This window comes from Notechis scutatus, chromosome 5 (assembly GCF_049901735.1).
Source record: "Notechis scutatus isolate UNSWTSFEM ecotype Mainland chromosome 5, rNotScu1.2, whole genome shotgun sequence".
In the NCBI taxonomy this organism is placed as follows: Eukaryota; Metazoa; Chordata; class Lepidosauria; order Squamata; family Elapidae; genus Notechis; species Notechis scutatus.
Window position 1 is genome coordinate 87,883,937 of NC_142013.1, and position 20,717 is coordinate 87,904,653.

General features: G+C 42.1%; 1 protein-coding gene across 1 annotated transcript in view; it reads left to right on the top strand.

Moving 5' to 3' along the window:
- Positions 1 to 20,717, top strand: part of NALF1 (NALCN channel auxiliary factor 1) — a 485,452-nt gene that overhangs the window by 24,869 nt on the left and 439,866 nt on the right.

Below are 20,717 nucleotides of genomic sequence, written 5' to 3' on the forward strand. Positions count from 1 at the left end.
CATTTCCTAACATTCTGCAAAATGGGGATATGCCAAACTGTTACGTGTTTCTGTGAATTTTTTAAAATTCATACATTAATTTGAAATCATGAGGACATACTTTGTGTTTAAGTATGTTTGGGCTTCATTTCTTTCTTTCTATTCCTCAATAATTTGAAGACTCCCCTAAAGTAGAATAGAATAACAGAATTGGAAGGGACCTTGGAGGTCTTCTAGTCCAACCCCCTGCTTAGGCAGGAAACCCTACACCACTTCAGGCAAAATGGTTATCCAATCTCTTCTTAAAAACTTCCAATGTTGGAGCATTCACAACTTCTGGAGGCTAGTTGTTCCACTGATTAATTGTTCTCACTGTCAGGTAATTTCTCCTTAGTTCTATGTTGCTTCTCTCCTTGATTAGTTTCCATCCATTGGTTCTTGTCCTGCCCTCAGATGCTTTGGAGAATAGCTTGACTTCCTCTTCTTTGTGGCAACCCCTGAGATATTGGAACACCGCTATCATGTCACCCCTAGTCCTTCTTTTCATTAAACTAGGCATACCCAGTTCCTGCAACTGTTCTTCCTATGTTTTAGCCTCCAGTCCCCTAATCATCTTTGTTGCTTTTCTCTTTACTCTTCCTAGAGTCTCAATATCTTTTCTTCTTCTTCGCATTGTGATGACCAAAAGTAGATGCATATTCCAAGTGTGGCCATTATAAAGTGGTGTTAACACTATAAGTACCTCATCACAGCCTTTTTCATAATTGTAAATTGTTGATGCATCCAATGCCAGTTTTTCTTATTTGCAAAAATTTTGCCTTTTTAACACACCTTCACATACAGTGATGGGCAGCATAATCATGACTTGGGTCCTGCAAAGTATCGTATTTCTTTTCTATATTTCTACTCTTAAGTTTATTTCCATATTCATGTGTATGTTGCCTGGTAATTAAGTAGATTGGCAGTATCTACAAGTTGTTGACAAACATTTGTTTTATATACTGTAAGAATGTATGTCAACTCATTTTCATAGAAGGTTAATTAAGTAAAGCAACCATATTTGTATAACTGATTGAATCTGACAGATCTGGATCATGGAATTAGCCTACATTTCACTTTCCAGGAAATGTAAACAATGTATTTTTAATTTGCTACTAATGATGTTAGTCTGCTATCTATCATCAGTACCAAAACAAAATCAGACTTCTTATTGTAGATGTTATCCAGAATTCTGTCACATCTGGATTACATAAAGGATGAAACCTTTGATGATTTGATATGTTTTAAAGTATAAACATGTTGTGTTTATTATGCATAAGAAAAAATATTTTGTCTAACAATAAGTTATCATCGGTGACATTTTAGTATTAAGGCATAATGTTTAAATCAGTTGATTTAATAAAAGAAAAAAAATACCTAGAAAATAAAGCATGTAAACTTGTACTTGTAGAATCCTTGGTGCATTTAGACTTTGCAATACACATTTCTCCAGCATGCCTGTGGGAGAATCCACACATAATGGGTTGAATTTGCCTTTCTGCCCAGCTCCATCAGCGCTGAGCCATCAATCTTTGCCACACCTCTTCCTGTCAGGGCAGGAAGCCCATTAGCCCCAGTCACGACTCAGTCTTGGCAAAGGTTGGCTTCAGAGATACTTTGGAAAAGCAGCATTCTTCATTGTGTAGATTCTCCAAAAGGTTTGAAAAACAGAAGGCAGGCAACAATTGGATTCAAAGCCTGCTCTTCGCCCTGCTTATTGCGCAGCTTCCCCTGAATCACCAATAAGGGCCCAACAGCCAGGCATAGAGGAGACAGCTCTTCATTAATTTCCCCTTAGGGAGCGCGCTGAAGAGCCACACCCGCAAAATCCTCCTGCACACTTGGATGCCCAGACTTGCCTGGGTAACTCCGGTAGGACCGTTTTTCACTTTACTGCCCCACAGCTGATCATTGGGGCTAGTGGCTGCCATTTTGGAAGCGACGGCATGGTGAGTTGTGCAGGCTACCCCAGGAAACTGGTATTGCCATCACTGCCACAACCTAGGGGAGAAGACCTGGGACAAGGACTACCCCTAATTGGAGGATTAAGGTGGATTGAGCTATTAGTCTGTCCTCTCAGGGCAGTCTCAGGCCTCAAGCTACATGATGGTGATTACACAGCAGATAGCGTGGAGCCCAAGCATGCTAAGAAGTCCTCCAGGAAGACTAGATCTGCAAGCAAGGATGCGGCAGATGAAATAAGGGCAAAAGCCATCTACTCCAGAAAACCTACCAGGACAAAAGAAAGGGAGCTTTCCAGAGCTGAGAAGCAAGCTGTGCAGGAGATGTATTCCCCCTCCCCTCAGCCAGAGGCTACAGTTCCCACCCTCAGCCATTGCAACAAGCCTTGCCTGCAATTCAAAGGGCTTGGTCACCAGAGGGGGATAGTGAGCAAGTTTATCCACCCTCAGCAGGGGAAATTCAAACCAAGGCCTTTCCCTTTGCATGTTTAGCCCCTGATCCTGTAGAATCACAGTCAAGGGATACCCCCACTTCTGCAGATCTTTGCCCACCTGACCCAGGGGGACCTGGTTTATCTGAGGAGGTTAAGGCCCTCATAGCCCAGGCCATTTCCCATGGGGTAGCCTCCACCCTGTAGGGAAGGAGCCATCTTCCCTCCTTGGGATCTGAGCCTCCGTTGCAGGCCATATGCAATACCAGGTTCCTATGGAGGCCCTAAGACACCAAAGAGAAGAGTCTCCCACCTGCTCTCTTCGAAATAAGGCATCTTTGCTAGAGGAGGAAGATCAAAGAGAACAGGGGTTCTCAGAAGATGAGGACCTGGTCCCTGACCCTCCCGCATTTACTGGACTCTTTAGTCCAGCCCTTTTAAAGTACTTATTACATAAGGCCGGAACCACTGCTCAGATAGGCACAGAACCTTCCCCTTCAGCAGTGCCATCTGACAACCAGGGCCCAAACAGTAAAGTATTCTTTGAGCCCACTCCTATACAACAAGACATACCTTGCCCCAAGCTGTTCCTAGATGTAGTGCAAAGAGAATGGTTATAACCAGGCACATTTCCCACCCCGGGTGGTAATGATAATTTTTTTTTTAAATATGACTCCCCTTCTTGCTGAGGCACTTCAATTGCCTGCATTAGATGAACCATTGGCCTCCTTGGTCTCTCCCACCGCTTTATCAGGAGACATAGTGGAGGCCCTCAAGGCAGAGGATAGGAAGGCGAAACTAAACTTCTGCAGAACACACCAGGACAATGCATGGGCCGCAAAAGCAGCAGCAACCACATCTTTCTTTACCAGAACATCCCTTCTTTGGCTTCAACAATTACAGGCCAAGGTTCCCCCGGAGGAGATGCGGATGCACCAGGACATTAATAAACCGGTAGCAGCCTCTGAATTTGCAGAGATTCCTCCTTACATGTAGCCCATTTTTCTTCCAGGGCACTGGCCTCCAACATTACCTCTCACCACCTGCTATGGCTCAGATAGTGGCAGGAGGATGCCAGAACAAAATGGAGGCTTGCCTCTGCTCCATATTCAGGTACTTCTCTCTTTGGAGATGTATTAAATCCATTCCTGGTAGAAATTAAGGAAAAGCACAAGGTCTTTTCCACCCTTACCAGGAGAGCAGATAGAAGGGCCTCTCCCTATACCTGTAGGCAGCCCTTTCGTCTGACAGAGGCAGGACAGGAATTTTCACAATTGCAGAGAACCTACAAGCCTAGATCCAAGCAACCACCAGACAAGTCAGGTTTTCGGGACAGGGCTAGGCATCAGTTCCAATCCAAGCACACCTTTCATGGCTCGGGATGCTGCCCCTTTCACAGCTCCAAATGACTGCCGGAACTTTCCTCCCACCAGTAGCCACCTGGCCCTATTTGCAGACAGGTGGGAGAATATCACATCTGATTCATGAGCTGTGAGAATCATATGATTCAGCCTCTCTCTGGACTTTCTCTCCACACCCCCGCGGACATTCATCCATTGCCCCACCTCCAAGAACCTCTTTTGAAGAGGACTTATGAACAAGGCAGTCCAGCACTTGCTGGACGTTCAGACCATCAAACCGGAGGACCAGAGGGGGGACATGGTTTCTATTGCATTCTCTTCATAGGTCTGAAGGTCTTGGGGTGGGAGTGGGGTGGAGGGTAATTCTGGATCTCAAGAAATTAAATGTACACCTAGTGTACAACAGATTCAAGATGCAATCTCTGCAGTCAATTTTGGAGGGCATAAGGGGGGGCTGACTCCTGACATCCATAGATTTGACGGAGACTTACCTCCACATTTCCATCTTTCCCTCCCATTGGAGGTTCCTCAGGTTCTATTATGCTGGGCCCTGCCATTCGGCCTATTGTTGGCTCTCAGAACCTTTACAAAGGTGCTGGATGCACTGGATGCACACCCCAGAACAATCCCGGTGCGAGTCCAGTGCTAACTGGATGATATCATCATCCAGTCCAGTTCCAGCCAACAGGCACAGGCTGACTTGGGGACCACAATCCGTGTTCTTCAGGAACACGGGTTCTCCATCAACTTTCAAAAAAGTCAGTTACTAGCATCCACCTGCCTGTTACACTTGGGCATGGTATTAGACACCTGTCTGTGCCAAGCTTACCTGTCCTAGGAGCGCCAAGACAGCATCAAGTCTTTGATCAGTCAGATCAGAGCGGAATGAGTGGTTCTTTTGGTGGTATTGTCCAAACTCCTGGGAAAAAATGATATCGTGCATAGCCATAGTTCCCTGGGCGCATTTCTCCTACCATTCCAAAGGGCAGGGACCAGCATGTCCAATGTCAAGGTTCAGGTTCCCTTAGATACCCTCAGGTCACTCAGATGGTTGGTTTCCCATGTGTGTGGATTCTTCCATGGGCGTGCTGGAGAATAGGCACTGTCTTACCTGAACACAGTTTCTCAGCATGCCTTGGGAGAATCCACTGGAAACCGTCTGGTCCAGTGTCCAGGTGGGGAGCAAAGCCAATGCCACAAAGAAGATGATTCATCGTGACTGGGGCCTGGGGGCTTCCTGGCCTGACAGGAAGAGGCGTGGCAAAGATTGATGACTCAATTTCTGGGCAGAAAGGCAGATTCAACCCGTATATGTGGATTATCCCAAGGCATGCTGAGAAACTGCGTTCAGGTAAGACAACACCTATTCTATACTCCTTCAAATGTTTGTTCAAATACAAAAGGTGAATATTTCAAATCATTGTGTAATCTATGCAAATAGAACTCATTTCAATTTTGTGGTATTGGTGTTTTTTTCAACATTAAGTGGAAAAACTTTTGCAACAAAATTAATATGTGAAATAATTTCTATTCAAAAGAAAGCCATTATATTAAACTATCGGAGAGCATTTCATTATCTAATATTTTATAATATTGTAAAATTTAGTTTGGAGTTTAATTTATTAATTTAAATATTTTAAGGATATCTGGATTTTTCCTACTTCTAAAACCATGAGTCAGAACCTGCACCAACTGCTCAGTTAGTGTTAGCTTCCAGATTTGAGCTGAAGTTGGGAGCAGTTAGTCACACATAAAAATGCATGGGAATGGATGCACATCCTTATGTCACCTTGGAGATGTCAAACGCATCTTTTTCAGCTTTAATGCATCCATTTGTAGCTGCTAGGCTATGTAAATATGCATGATTGCTTTAATAATAAATTCTTCTACATTCCATCCATTGTTTTATGATATTATTTTGTTCATGCTATAAATATAGATTTTCTGTACATTGTCCTTGTAGTTTTCTAATTGCTTAATTGGTATCTGATTAGCTATTTGACAAAGCAGATAGGCTTTCCTGTTTTGTGGGGGAGGGGGCGACTGGGCAGAATAGATTTGAGAGATGTTTGTGACATGTGGGTGTCATGGCCCCACTGGAGGAGGAGGAGTTGGAACTGGGACTGTGATAGGGATGGCATGTCTCCCTTGGCAGGTTTGGAAAGGCCAGGGACTGAGGATGATGCTATCTTGGGCTGCTCAGCCATTGGGGGAGGTGATTGACCAGATGGAGAGCAGACACAGGGGAGGATCAGCTGCTGACAGGCAGTGGTGCTGAGAGGTAGCAGATCTCCTCTGATGAGCAATAGCTGCCTGCTGCCTACTCCACTTGATCCAAGGGCAAGGAGAGCGGAGCGTCAGCAGCCCAGAGAAGGAGAGAGGGACCTCCTCAGGAGGAGGTTAGCCTATTCCTCCTCACAAGGAACATTTGGAGTGGAGAAACTTAAGGAGCAGCCGTGGGGAATTAATCTTTGCCAGGAACAATTGTTTGCTTTGGCTTACACTCCCCCAGCTTTGACTTGACTGTTGCTGTTTGTCTTGCCTCTATTGGAAGATGGCTCTTTCCCTTTGGTCTTGGACCGAGCCCTTCTCTTGTGGACTACTTTTGGCTTTTGCTTCACTGTGCCCTTGAAACTTCTTCTTGTATTGGAAGACTGCCATTGTCTTGTGCCTGGATTCTGCCTTGTGCACGTGGAACCCTGGGTGTTGCCCCGTGAGAGTGCTCCTACTCTGTAGGGTTCACTTGTACTATAGGGGCTTGTACTATAGTGTTTGGGGGATTGAGTGTGGCTGCCTTCAGGGTAGCATAGGGGTGGAGCCTTAATGTTCATTGGAGGGCTGTTTGTTGGAGCACTTGTTGAGAAAAAATAAAGGACTCTCTAGAGGCCTGCCTTGCCATGTCCACGTGATCATAACAGTGGATAACAAGATGTTCACATGCGCTCTAGGGCAGTGGTCACCAACCAGTGGGCCAGGGACCACTGGTGGTCCATGAGAAAATTTTGGTGGTCCTCAGAGAAATGTCCCCCCAAAGCAATTAATCCAGGCTGCATGGAAACACAAGGCTGCGCCACCCACATGGCTCGCCCACCCGCTGGCCCCAACTCTTCAGCCAAGCGCAAACCTTACCTTGAGTAGAGCATGCGAGCTGGAACTGGAAGGTAAGACCAACGGCAGGGGAGGAAAACCCGCCCCGGGGTGGCTTGCTGACATTGGTGGGAAAGTTGGTCCCATATTCCAGAGCTGCAGTAATCACAAAACTGGCCCTATGGTCATTCTGGAGCAGCTCCTCTGGTCCATGGCAGGCAGGTGCACCCAGATGGAGGAGCAGCTGCTCCGGGGTGACCAAAGGGCCAGTCCTGTGACTACTGCAGCTCTGGAATATGGGACTGACTGTCCCACCAATGTCAGCAAGCCACCATTCAAAGTCAAAATTCATATTAGTGGTCAGCGGGGTTTAAAATTATGAGTTTGGTGGTCCCTGAGGTCCAAAAGGTTGGCGACCCCTGCTCTATGGCATAAAAAGTAAGGGAGAAAATAGTAGTACAACAAGGTCTGTATTTATTTATTGAAGAAGAATGGTAGCATTCTAGTTTCACCAGTGGTGGGATTTAAAAACTTTTACCACCGGTTCAGTGTGCATGGCTTGACGGGCATGCTTTGCGCATGTGCACACACTTTGCGCGGGCGCAGAGGCATTTGTGCAGGCGCAGAGGCGTTCCAACTCACCTCCTGCAAGCCTGCACTCTCCCAGTCGCTTCAGCAGCTGCTGCGCAACACTCTGCTGTGCCACACAAAGCAGCTGCGCTTCAAAAGCAGAAGATAAAAGGTGAGTATGGGAGCCCGGTCGGCGGGCGGGCCCAACAACAGAGTGGTGGAGAGAACCTGTTCAGTCTCCACTGCTCATCGCTGCTACTGGCAGAACCAGACTGAACCAGTAGCATACCACCGCTGAGTTTCATCTGCTTTTGCTCAAGTCATTACCAACCCTATCGCACTCATATGGCTTCCATTTGCAACTCTCCTTCATACAGTTCCTATCCTGGAATCTTAAACAACTTAATTCTCTTTTGGGTCAAATTGCAATACATCTATGTCATTTACTTGGCAATAATACAAAGGTGGTTTGTCATTGACTTCTTCCAGAATGACTTTTTTAAAAAAAACTTTCTAATTTAGGTAATAGTCTCCCATCTAAATGCTAACCAGACACAGCCCTTCTTTAGCTTGTAGCCAGCCAGATGCTGCTCTCATTTGAGACCAACTAGAGTAGGATTTCTCAACTATAGTAACTTTAAAATTGGTTGTGGAATTCTGGGAGTTGAAGTCCACAAGTCTTAAACTTGCCAAATTTGAAGACCCTTGTACTAGAGTGTAGGCTGCAAAGGAGAACAGCAGCCCTACATTTTAGGTACAGTAGAGAATGTCTAGAATAATAGGTTTCTGTAAATTTAACTTGCATTCTTATAGAAAGAATAGCTGCAAACAGTGAATTTATTTTCCAAAGCAACTATGAAATATTCCTTCTGTTTTTCTTACTCACATTTTCTCTTTTTTCTTATTCTCATTTCCCCTGTCCTAGTCTTGTGCTTTTCTTCTTCTTATAAGTAATAATATTACTTATAGTTAAGAAAGGTAGATTCAAGGGCGATAGTGTCATTGATATGACAAATGGATCTGTCCTGTTTTACCTCCATAGTTACAGGATTTTAGAGCAAAATGATTCCAAAATTCTGCTTGGACTAAATTGGAAAAAGTGTGAATTCTTCTGTTAAAAAATGGAAGCAGTTGCATTCCTTTTTCTCTGTCAATCTGAAGGTTTAAAAAACTACCCACTACTTCATTCTTCCAAATCTTAGCTGTCTTCAGGATTTACCTGCTCATTCCACATTTTACTTTCCATTTAATCTCGTGTTAAGTGTGGCATTCAAGACAAAATGAGAAGGGAGATTTTAAATTTCCCTTGGTTACTTCAGGATTAAAGGAAAAGAATTTGAGGGCATTAGAACTTCTTTTAACATTTTATTGAAATTCTTGCCTGAGCCTTGGGGGCAAGCTACACTGATGCATCAATTTAGATGGCTAATAAAATATATATCTAAAATGTTGACCATAGACAAGAGTTTATTATACTAATTATTTGTGGATTCTATTATAAAGCTGAGCATCATTTTGCTGAAAACTGGTTTGGGCATAAACATAAAATCTTTGTTATTTATTTGAATCTATATAGATTATTGAATAAATCCTATAAATATATTGAAATACATTGTCAAAAGTCTTGAGTGGTTGTTGAGTTTCATAAAAATAATGCATAGTTCATATAACTACTGTATTATGAATTGGCTTTGTTAAAGGAATGAATACATTTTAAAGGTTTCTGACAAAAAGAAAATGAAATGTGAAGAAACGATTTTAAGGCAGAATAGCTACATTCAGTGCTTAAATGAACAATTATTGTTGGACATTCTCTCACACAATATTAACTCTCAATGAAAGTATTTGGTTCTCTGACACTTTTAATTGACTTGAACTGTAGCATAAATAAAACTGGAACCAGGAGCTAATTCCTTCCAACAATTTTGGCGCATCTGAATTGGTGCCTTATAACCACCCAGAAGCCTGTGAGTTTTAAAATCAGTAGAACCTCCTGCATAGTTGGCTTACTATCCAAGCCAGAAATTAGCATCAAAATTATGCACTTTAAGCATTTCCTATATTCCTAAATTGGTTTATTATTATTTGTAAGCTATTCCATTGCAATTCATATATTATATGTTAGGTGCTTTCTTATAAATGAATGGTCTTAAAAGGCAGCATAAAATCTCTTAAACTAAATGTACAATAAATATAGTTTAGCACAGTATATTCCAACAGGGCTAAATTATTAGGCTTGTGTATAGCAGCATGGATTTATTTAACAAAAAGTGGGTTCCTCGGCACAGTGGTCGCCAACTGGTGGGCCATGGCCCACTGGTGGTCTGTGAGAAAATTTTGGTGGGCCGTAGGGAAATGTCCCCCCCAAAGCACCCCCCCCCAAAGCAATCCAGGCTGCGTGGGAACACAAGGCTGCACTGCCTACATATCCTGCCCACCAGCTGACCCCCACCCTTCAGCCGAGCACAAACCTGCAAAAAGCAGCACAGCCCTTGCTGGCCAGGATGAGGTAATGGTGCTGTTGCAGCAAGAGGGGGCTGGCAGCACAGGCGGGCTGAAGCGGCGTTGGAGATGGCCGGAAGGTGCAGGGGCAATGCATTACTTGCATTTGTGTGACACTCCCGCACCTTCCAGCTTGCCTCTCCTGGCCTGGGTACTTCCTCGATGGCTGCGGGCTGTAGGGACAGCCTGGGGCAGGAAAAATACTGGCTGGTGGTGGTGAGAGGGGGTGGAATGGGCAAGTCCACATCAATCTTCTCGTCCCTCTCGGCATTTTGCTCTGCTGCCCCCCCGCCCCTTGCGCCCCATCACTGCCCGTGGAATGCACAGGAAAAGCGAGCAGAAACATTTTGCCTCACTGAGGTGAAAGAACTGAGATCGAGGAAGGCACAGGCAAGAGAAGACGGAAGCTGCCGCCTTTGAAAAGTGCCACTTCCTGTTGCCTGTGCCTTCCCCAGTCTTCGCTGTTTTGCCCCAGTGAGAGCTATGTTTCTGCTGGCTTTCTTTTCCTATGCTTTCCCCGGGCAGCAATGGCTGGGGCTATGGGGGGGGGGGCAGCAGAGACGTCAGGGCTGCTGTCCCCCCCTCAGCAAGCCAGGCCTGCAGGAACACAAAGAATTGTGGGCGAGCGCTGGAAAAATGCATGTTGGAAATGCCAACACGTTTCCAGCATGCTCTTCTCTGTCCCGAAGGAGGATTGAGTAGGGGGAAGGGAAGGAGGGAAGGAGAAGCCTGGCCGGTTTTCCTTTGACATGGGGCCGGGGGGGAGACCAATGCCCAGACCAAAAGAGTGCTGAGGAAGACGGGCTCCTAATAACCAGCCTGTTTGTGCAGGCGAGAACTCAAGCTTTTCTGGGCTCGAGAGACCCTTCTCTGCTTGGAAGCAGCAGGAGAAACCTGGAGCTTAGCCTCAGGGAGTCTTTTTGTGTGTAGGCCGAAGCGGGGTGTTGTCTGGTTATTAGGAGCCCATCTTCCTCAGCACTTCCAGCCTGGCCCTCCTTCCCTCCCCCAACTCCAGGCAGCCACACCTGGCAAAGGAGGGAGAGGTTTCCTCTGACTCGGGGGAGATATGAAATGATAGGAGACCAGATTGGGGGTGGGCAGCTCTGCTTTTCTTCCATTTGAGTGGGAGCCAGTTCCTCCCCATCCAGATCTTCCCAGCCTCCAGGCACCATGTGGCTTCTTTTGAATCCCAGCAATATGAAAACCTCCCTCTTTCCCGCCAAAGGATGAGAGAGGCCCCTCCTTTCCTTCACTCTGCCCCACAGTTATGTTTAAGCATTTACAATTTTGTTCTAATTAAATAAGCATGCTTATATATCCTGTTTCTCCAACAATACGGCCTCCCCCAATAGGAAGTCCCAGCATGTTTTATAGGCATGAAATGAAATTAAGCCCCTCCCCCAAATTAAGGCCTATATTAAAACATGCAAAATGGGGGAATGGTGGGGGGGCTTTGCCGTTAGGAAGTACTTTTGTTGCACAGCCGGATATGGTGCTGCCTGCGTTGACCCCGATACGAAGTGCCCACCAACGCCGAGGTCAACATCCAAGCCGTCGCCGCCCTCCCAAAGATGCGGGGGGGAATTAAGTCACCCCAAAGACGGCCTAGCCATTTTTTCGGGCTCAAAAAAATAAGACCCGGCCTTATTATATGAGAAACACGGGTATATATATGTGTGTTTCTTAAGTTACTGACGGTATACATGTATGGCATTCAGCTTTGTCAGTATTTTCCCACGTCATTGTAGTTGTGCTTTTAAAGTTGTAGCAACATTTCGGCAGAATCTCATCTACAGAAGCCTGATGATGGCAGATGAGATTCTGCAAACGTGTACTTTATGACGTATATATATAGATGAATGTATATGTATATGTACCCAAAACTTATGTATATGTATTTATGTATATGTATATGTATATTAAAATTAATTTTAATATTAAATTTATATTTAATATAACATAATTTGTAATATTAAATATATTATCTTTTTTAAAAAATTCATATTAGTGGTCCTTGGGATTTAAAAGTATGAGTTTGATAGTCCCTGAGGTCCAAAAGGTTGGTGACCCCTGCTTCAGCACACATTGAAAGGTTGAAATCTTTGGGCAGTGCTTCTGCAGAGGGCTCCACTTGGCCTTCTCCAGTAGCATTAGGTCTTGAGAGGACAGCTGTGAAGGGTTCCAAAATAGATCAAAGCATATCAACATGGCTATTTTTTTTTCAGTCTTAGAATTAAGGGCACTGCTGTTGCTTTTTGAAACAGGGTTTAAGGGTGCTTCATTCAAACTTAACTGAAACAAAACTTTATTTGAAAACTTCCTTAGCCCTATAAAGTATACACATCATCTGATGTAGCTATGTATTCTAGCTGAATCCCGTAATTAACTGCAAATACACTTTTTCAACTAGAACTTTTGCTAATTTTAATTCTGGATAAAACAAACATTCTGGAGTGAAATCTTGGCCCATTTTACACTTTTGAATAGCTACAAGTTTTCCTTGAAAATGAAGATAGAGTTGGAATTGATAAGGCTCTCTTTGTAGCCAGGGTTCAGATAAAGTCTTGGCAAAGCTCAAGTGTGGGAAGTTTTCGACCCTGATATTCCCCAAAACTCAGATATTCACTATTGCTAGTTTGCGGATGCTTCTTTTCTCATACTTGGAAATTTCCATAATGTTTTTGTACACAGAAAGATTGTTACATTGGTGGGATTGGATGCCCTTCCCTTGGTGGTGATTACAGGGAGGTACCATATTGCAATAATGTCTGCACTGGACCGCTTATTAGCAGAGTTTCCTATCCAGCAAAATCCAGTTATAGACCCACTTGTTTAAACGTATAAGGTTTTTAAATTTAAATTTATGTCTATAATTGTTGAAAAAGAAAATTGGAAGTAATTTCTTTATATTTTTCTCTCCCCCTCCCCCCCCCACTTTTTGACTTAGTTCTTTTAAAAAACTTTTCTGTATCTTGGATATTAATTTTTATTATTTTTATCTTTTTTGTTTAAAACTAATGAATTTATTGCAAAAAAGGAAACATGTAATAAGATTACAACCTTTTTAGCTGAAGCAATTGCCCAATTGCCTTTGGACATTTTTTGATTTGTTCTATAAACATTACATTAAATCTGAATTTTCTTATTTTGCTTTTCATTTTATATGTTTGTTGACTACTCTGGTTCTTTCATCCACCTGTGTTCAAAAATGTGTCATCCACAACAATATTTTTTAGTCTTTGTTGAGTTTGATATACTCACATCATTTTGATCTCTGCTGTGTATTGATTACTACTACTTGTAGTTTTAAAATACTGTTATTTCAGTTAATATACAATTCCATTGATTGTTCAGCAAAGAAATAAAATAAATGAGTATATGTCTTAATACCTGTCTTTTGCCAGTTGGGAGAATATGGAATTCAATAAGTAAAAAGAAAACTTCACCTGATCTTTGAGAATTCAAGGTTACCATGAAGATGCAGAATAAATTCAGACTACAGTCTCGGTCTTACAGGCCCATGGGTTCTCCATAAACACCAAGAAAAGCCATTTCTCCCTCACCAACTGTTTACTTCATCTGGGGGCAACCATTGACACTGTCTCATGCAAAGATTTTTTCTCCCAGGAACGGCGGGTGAGTTTGCAGTCAGGATTCAAAGAGAGGAGACTGTCCCTCTGCACTCCTCTCACAGCTCCTGGGGAAAATGGTGTCCTGCATTTCTATCATTCCTTGGGCATGTCGGCACTCCAGGACGCTGCAGTGGTTCCTCCTGCCTTATCAAAGGGCAGGCAGGAGTCACTCCTTGTTCAAGGTCAGAGTTCTGAGGTCAGTGACAAGATCATTCCGGTGCTGGCAATCACAGGCAAACTGCAGAGGTCACCTATTCAAGGAGCCCATCAGGCTCGTCATCACCACCAATGCCAGCCTTTCCAAATGGGGAGTGCATCTATGGTCAGAGATGGCGCAAGGTCAATGGTCATGGCCGGAACAAGGAAGGAACATCAACTAATTGGAGTTGAGGGCTGTTTGTTTGGCCCTCAGAAGCTTCCAATGTTTGGTGGAGGGGGCTCATGTCCTAATTATGACAGACAACGTGGCCACCAAGGCACACATAAACCGACAAGGGTGGGGGACATGGTCCAGATCCCTTATAATGAAAGTGAATGTTTGGGCCACTGGGTGGAGAACCATCTCACGTCTATTCAGGCAGAGCACATCTCCGGAATAGACAATATGCAGGCATATTGGTTCAGCAGGGCCAGAATAGATCATGCAGAGTGGAATCTTGATCCCTCTCTTTTCCAAGAGATGACAAAGAGGCTGGGCCAGCCCATCATGGACTTGCTTGCTCTACCCCAAGCAATACCCGACTGCCCAGGTTCTTTACCAGGTTCATCATCCTGGGGGCAGAGGGGACCAATGCCCTTAGAAGCCGATGGCCTCCAGGCCTCATGTACGCTTTTCCTCCCCTTCCCCTGTTACCAGCGGTGGTCCGGAAGGTATTGGAGGAGAGGGCGGAGGTCATCCTGATGGTGCCTTATTGGCCCCACCGTCCCTGGTTTGTGGACCTGGTAAATTTGTCCATTGCTCCGCCATTGAGAATTCCCAAGACAGGATATCACTGCACCAGAGAGCTCTGGTTCATCTGGACCCACAGTGGCTACAGCTAGCCACATGCCGCTTGAGTGGGGCTCTCTGAGGAGGGATAATCTTTCGGCTAGAGTTATCCAGTCTATTCAGGCTGTTAGAAGGCCTTCAACAAATTGTATTTACAATGCAACTTGGACGGCTTTTTGTCAGTGGTGCTCTAAGTCAGGACTTAATCCTATGGCTTCAAATATATTGGAATTTCTCCAGGATGGCCTTGACAAAGGACTCTCAGCTAATACAATTTGCTGGCAGGTAGCAGCCTTGTCTTCAGTTCTGCCTTATGGGAAGTCAGGTTTACAATCCTACAGTGCATAGATTCCTTAAAGGAGCTTCTAATCTACGGCAGCCAGTAGTACACAGGTACCCGACATGGGACCTGTCCAAGGTATTACAATCTCTTACTCAGAATCCTTTTGAATTGACCATAAAGGTGGCATTCCTGGTGGCAATAACATCGGCTGGAAGGATCTCGGAGCTGGTGGTTCTGTCGGTTCGTGAGAACCTGTGTATATTTCACTCGGACAGGGTGGTCCTGAGGTTGGACCAAGCCTTTGTACCTGAGGTCAACTTGTGGTTCCATAGGGCACAGGAACTAGTCCTGCCGAACTTCTGTCCCAACCCTGGTCACACATTGGAATGGGCGTGACACACGTTTGATGTTTGTAGAACCTTGAAGATCTATATTCAAAGGACTGCTGCTTTCCGTAGAATGGAGTCGCTCTTCATGTCATTTTAACCGGCCACATTGGGTGGTAAAGTCACACCATCAACTGAATTTCTAGAGCCTACGAGAGTAGGTCTCTTCCAATGTCTTGAGGAGTGAGGGCCCATTCCACAAGGAGTGCAGTCAGAATGGCAGATTGTACCATGCAGGTGTATATAGAAGAGATCTGCCATGCCAGCTACGTGGTCTTCACCCTCTCCATTCATCAGAAGCTACTCCTTGGACACTTTCACATTGGCAGATGCAGCATTTGGCAGACGGGTGCTGCAGAGGGTGCATATGGAGCAGTGTGATCAGGACCAGACTTGACCCTTCCTTGGACACTCCAGCTTTGGTATGTCCCTTACCTGGACTCTCGCAACCACACAAAGGAGAAAGAACATTGGTCTTACCTGATACGTTTGTTCTCTGGTGGTAAGAGAGTCCAGCCCCCCCCGGGTATGTCTGGTCTGGGGCACGGGCTGGAGGGGGGGTAGATGAGTTTTTGTTCTTGTTCCACTTACAGAGGCACTGTCATGTGACTTTGCCGAAAGCTGGGGAAAGCCAGCAACAGAGGCAGAGCCAAAGCAGCTTTGACAGACTCAGTCCAATCAGCTAGGAGACAAAGTTAACCCCTTACCTTACCTGGACTCTCTTACCACCAAAGAGAACAAACGTATCAGGTAAGACCAACGTTTTTTTAATTGTGCTTTTGGTTGTCTTGAGTCCTAAAGGGGCAGAAATATTTCTTTTTCACTCAAATCAGTCCATTTGATGGTGAATATAAGCACTCTTACCAGCTGCAACCATTTAAGCTCACAAGATTTGGGCTAAAAGATTTGGTTTTCAGAGGAAAGAACTTTATAGGCTAGTGGCATATTATTTAAAATATAGTTAAATCTCATTTATTTTTATTTATTCCTTTCCCCATATTTAAACAATATAGTCAAGTCATGGTAAAATGTTAAGTAAATTACACACACATTTCTTTTTGAGAACATAGTGTTTTAACCTTTCACTTCTTTGAAGAAAATAATGATGAAATAAAGCTTGTCCCGAAAAGCAGGCTACCAGTGAAAATTGCACAAATATTTTAATGTAGTTTCATTGTTGTATACATGTTTAATTGATTACTTTGTAAGTATAAAATGGAAACTTCAGAAAATAGCTTTCGTACTGACAACTCTATTGAATTTCAAAACAGCGCTTCTAATATTAATTGTCTCTTCTCATTTTTAAATATTGATACCATTTTTTCCTGAAGTTTATTATAGCTCATAAAATTATCTCCCCTCTCATTAATTTGTTTTAAATTAGGTTTTTAATGCTTAGGTTATACAGAGCTAGGTGAAATTAAAAGTAATTGTCTCTCTTCCTGTCCAGCAGTGGATACATTAAATGCAATCCACTAAAAGCTACTAATATGCATTGTTCATTAGTGAAATCCACTCAAAATAAACTGTGCTTGCATATCAGAGATGCTCAATGAATTGTATCCATCCTTCTTTAAATTGTTGCAGTTGTGGGTGAAGCCAAATTTTACCCATAGAAAATTTATTTCCCAGCAGGGTTCTGCTAGATTGCCCATGTGAAGGGAAAATGGTTTCCGCTTCAACAGAGGAAGCGTAAAAAAATAGACGCGTGCAAATCATTTGACCAGATGTGTTTCCCCTTCTGGATCTCTCCTCAAAGTCATGAAGCAGATGCAGTCAATTGAACCACTGCCCAGATATCTTCAGAAAGACCTTGAAACTGCTGAGGCTTCAAGTGGTGGCTGTTGTTGTAAGAAATAGTTTGCTAGCTGTGCGTCTTGATTTTCAAAGAACTGATGATTGCAAAGAGGTGCTGCATAGTTAATACTGCAGCATTAATGAGGGGAGTTGAGATTTCAGCTACTAATCTTAGTGTTAGAACAACTCACCCCAGGAAATATCTAGAACAAACACATCAAAGTCAAGATGACAGATATTAACTAGGACGGATGACCTGCTCACACAAGGAGTGTTAAAGGAAGGATGGATTGTAAACTAATCAGAAGCTGATTAATTGACAACAATTTCATATATACAGATTTTATGCAATAACAATAGTGTGGAAATTAAAGCTGCCCTAAGTACCCGAAGGAGACTAGAAAAGTAGAAAAATTATTATCATTATCATCAAGCATATTTATAATATTCCGCACAGATTTCTTAGACAGTTATCTCAGCAAATGTTGTAAGTCTTCTAAAACATTTGCTCTGATTTTCTGTGTGGCCTATAATAATTTTGAGAACTAAGCGGTGTTATGTTGTGATCAGCTTAGGATAGTGAATCAACTATGCTAATTCCAGGAAGCGATCAATTTGGACAAGGTGACATTTTAAATTACTGCAATATCTTCTACAAAAAGTTGCCAATGAAAAGTCTATGAAAATTAAAATTGGTCTGGAATACAGTAGCAATACTGTTAATGAAGGCTGAATGCTGCAGTCATAAGTTTCTTTTACTGAAATATGTCTATACTTGTATACAATTTATATATTTAATTCATGGGGAAATGACCTTTAAAGTTCTAACTGACCTCTCCAATAGAGGTTCTATTAAAATCTGACTAGGGAAATTTCTATAGCTGTAATTAATAGCTAGTACTTAATATATAATCTCATGTTACTTCCTTTTTTAAAAAATGGTGGTTCATTGTGATTAAAATCATTTTAGGTCATGGTTATATTTAAACTTATCTTACCCTAATATTAGATATAGTATGCGACCTCACCAGGCAGAAGAAAGGAGTCCAAGATTGTTGAATGCTGATGTTACCGTGCTACTTTAATAAATTCTGGTCAGCCTTAAAGGATCTTAAGGTTGTTGCACACATTCAAATTATATAGATTTTTACTACTGTATATAGACTATATAGTTAAAGCTTGCTTCCTTAGAATCTCCCCCAAATGTTTACTTTGCATTGGCTTTGTATCACAGATGTAGAATAAATTAGTTTCGAATTGATGGAATCATAGGACAGTTCATGCACCTCCAAAGTAAATCTGCTAACTATTTCCTTGCACTTTAAACCCCTAAATATAGGAGGACATTTAATAAAGCAAGAGAGATGTTTTAATATCCCACTGAGAAACAGAATGCCCTTGTGGAGAAGGAACAAGAGAGGAAGTTAATATATAATATTTTATATGTTAATTTTATTATTCTGTTTTTGCTGAAATTCCCGGGTCACATGGATTTATTTTACATTTCCTTGCTTTCATCAGGTAAAGGCCTTGCGTACAACGTGGCAAAATTCTGTGTGATACTTTAGACATGAATTATCATCTTGGCAAGTTTGAGCACTGTCTTATGAGCCTCAGTAGAGCACATCCGATTCTTATGAGGAAAGTACTGAGTAGTTTGCAAGACTAACAAAGAAGTGTTATTTTTGTACTTTAGATTATTTTATGTAAATGTTTTATTTTGCTGGCTTTTGGCTGTGATAAAGAATTGATATTTAAAATATCATTGATCTGTTTTTAATATGCTGGAAGCCATCTGATTGAAAATTCTGTTATGGAAAATTGTTAAAGAAATATTTTAGATAAATGTACATGGTTATTAAGTCACATTTAAGACCAGAGCTGTACATACTTCCAAGTGCTTAGGAAGAAGTACTTTGAATCAGTGGTGGGATTAAACATTTTTTTTACTACCGGTTCTGTGGGTGTGGCTTGGTGGGCATGACTTGGCTTGGAAGGATACTGCAAAATCTCCATTCCCACCCCACTCCTGGGGGAAGGTTACTGCAAAATCCCATTCCCCCCCCCAGCTCCGTTGTTCTGTGCAGGGCAACAAAAGAAGACCCAACCAATCAGCTGGGACTCAGGAGGCAGAGAATATATGGAGGCGGGGCCAATCAGGTAGTATTTGCCGGTTCTCTGAACAACTCAAAATTTCTGCTATCAGTTCTCCAGAACTTGTAGAATACCACCTCTGCTTTGAATCTAGTTTCTTTATTGTACTCTTTACTAAACTCTCTTTTTTCCTCCCAGACTTCCATGTCAATCAGAAAAAAAGTGTGACTGTTTCATAAGTCATCCCTATATATCTTAAGAGCCACTGCATATTTTTTTAGAATTACAGAAAAGCTAGAAAAAAAGAAGTGTTGTGGTGAAGTCCACAGCTCTTCTAAAGAATTTTTGAAATAAATATTTCCCCCCTTTAATACTTTTTTATTAAGAAAATAATTGGAAATATTAAAATGCCCATGAATTCTAGTGCTTTATTATTTTTCTGCTTCCAGAAAAATTAGTATTATTACTTGCTAAATATCATTTAAGAAATACATTGAACACTGGTTTCAAGTGAGATCATTGATTATAGTTTATAATTCATCCTGGTTGGTTTGTTTCAAACTTCAGGCAAAAAACAAAATAAAACAAACAAATAGGAAATTTATATTCAAAAAGGAAAAATGAAAACATACTTGTGCTTTCCTAAATCATAGTTTGATGTCTGAACTGTATTATAGAACTGGTAGGACCCATAATCAATTGCATAACAGAATTTTGTTTATTCATTGGTCTTGTTTTCGAATGAGTTCTTGTTTTTCAACTGTGAATCACCTACTATTCTTTTCATTCTTCTTCGTTTCTTCTGTTTAAATTTGTGAGCATATTTTCTTCAAGAAGATAATAATCATCTTGGTAGCATGTGATAACTAAAAATTTCACTACAATAACACATCTATTTAATACCATAGTTACCAACACTCTACATCCATAAAGAAAGGCAGCATGGTGTAGTGATTAAGGTACTACATTGCGAACTACGAGACCCTGTTTTAGTCCTTTAGGCATATAGGACAGCTAGGTGAGCTTGAGCTATCACCCCTGCTCACCCCTAATCAGTGTCAAGCTCTGCAACATGATGGTTGATAAACAAAATTTATTGCATAATGTATTGATAGCTTTGCTAAACAAACAGCGGAGAGCACAGTGAGAAGTAAGTGGGCCCAATCACTAAGTGGGACAAATGTCAGGAACTTTTATATGGAACAAATACTGTTCCATTTTATATTAGTAATATATTGATTCGCATCAATAAAAAAATTCTACTAGTTATATTGTGCTGATTCAGGATCAGGTCCTTAGGCCAATGTTCTTATTCTATTATTGCTTATCTGCAGTTGATTGTATTAACCTCCAGCTCAGAAGGAAACACTGTGAAAATAATTTTGAGGTATTAATGCTGGAGAATTCAACTTTATAAATTTTAGATCTCTAAACCTACTAATATGCCTGACAAGAATAAGAAAAAAAAAATCAGTGAAACTGATATGTAAAACTAGGTTATCTCTAAGAACTATCAGTAGTGAATAGAAAGTATCTTCTTTAAGAACAAAAAATATTTCTAACTGAGAAACAGCTGGGTTTCTTCTCCCTTTATTCAGGCTGTTGTT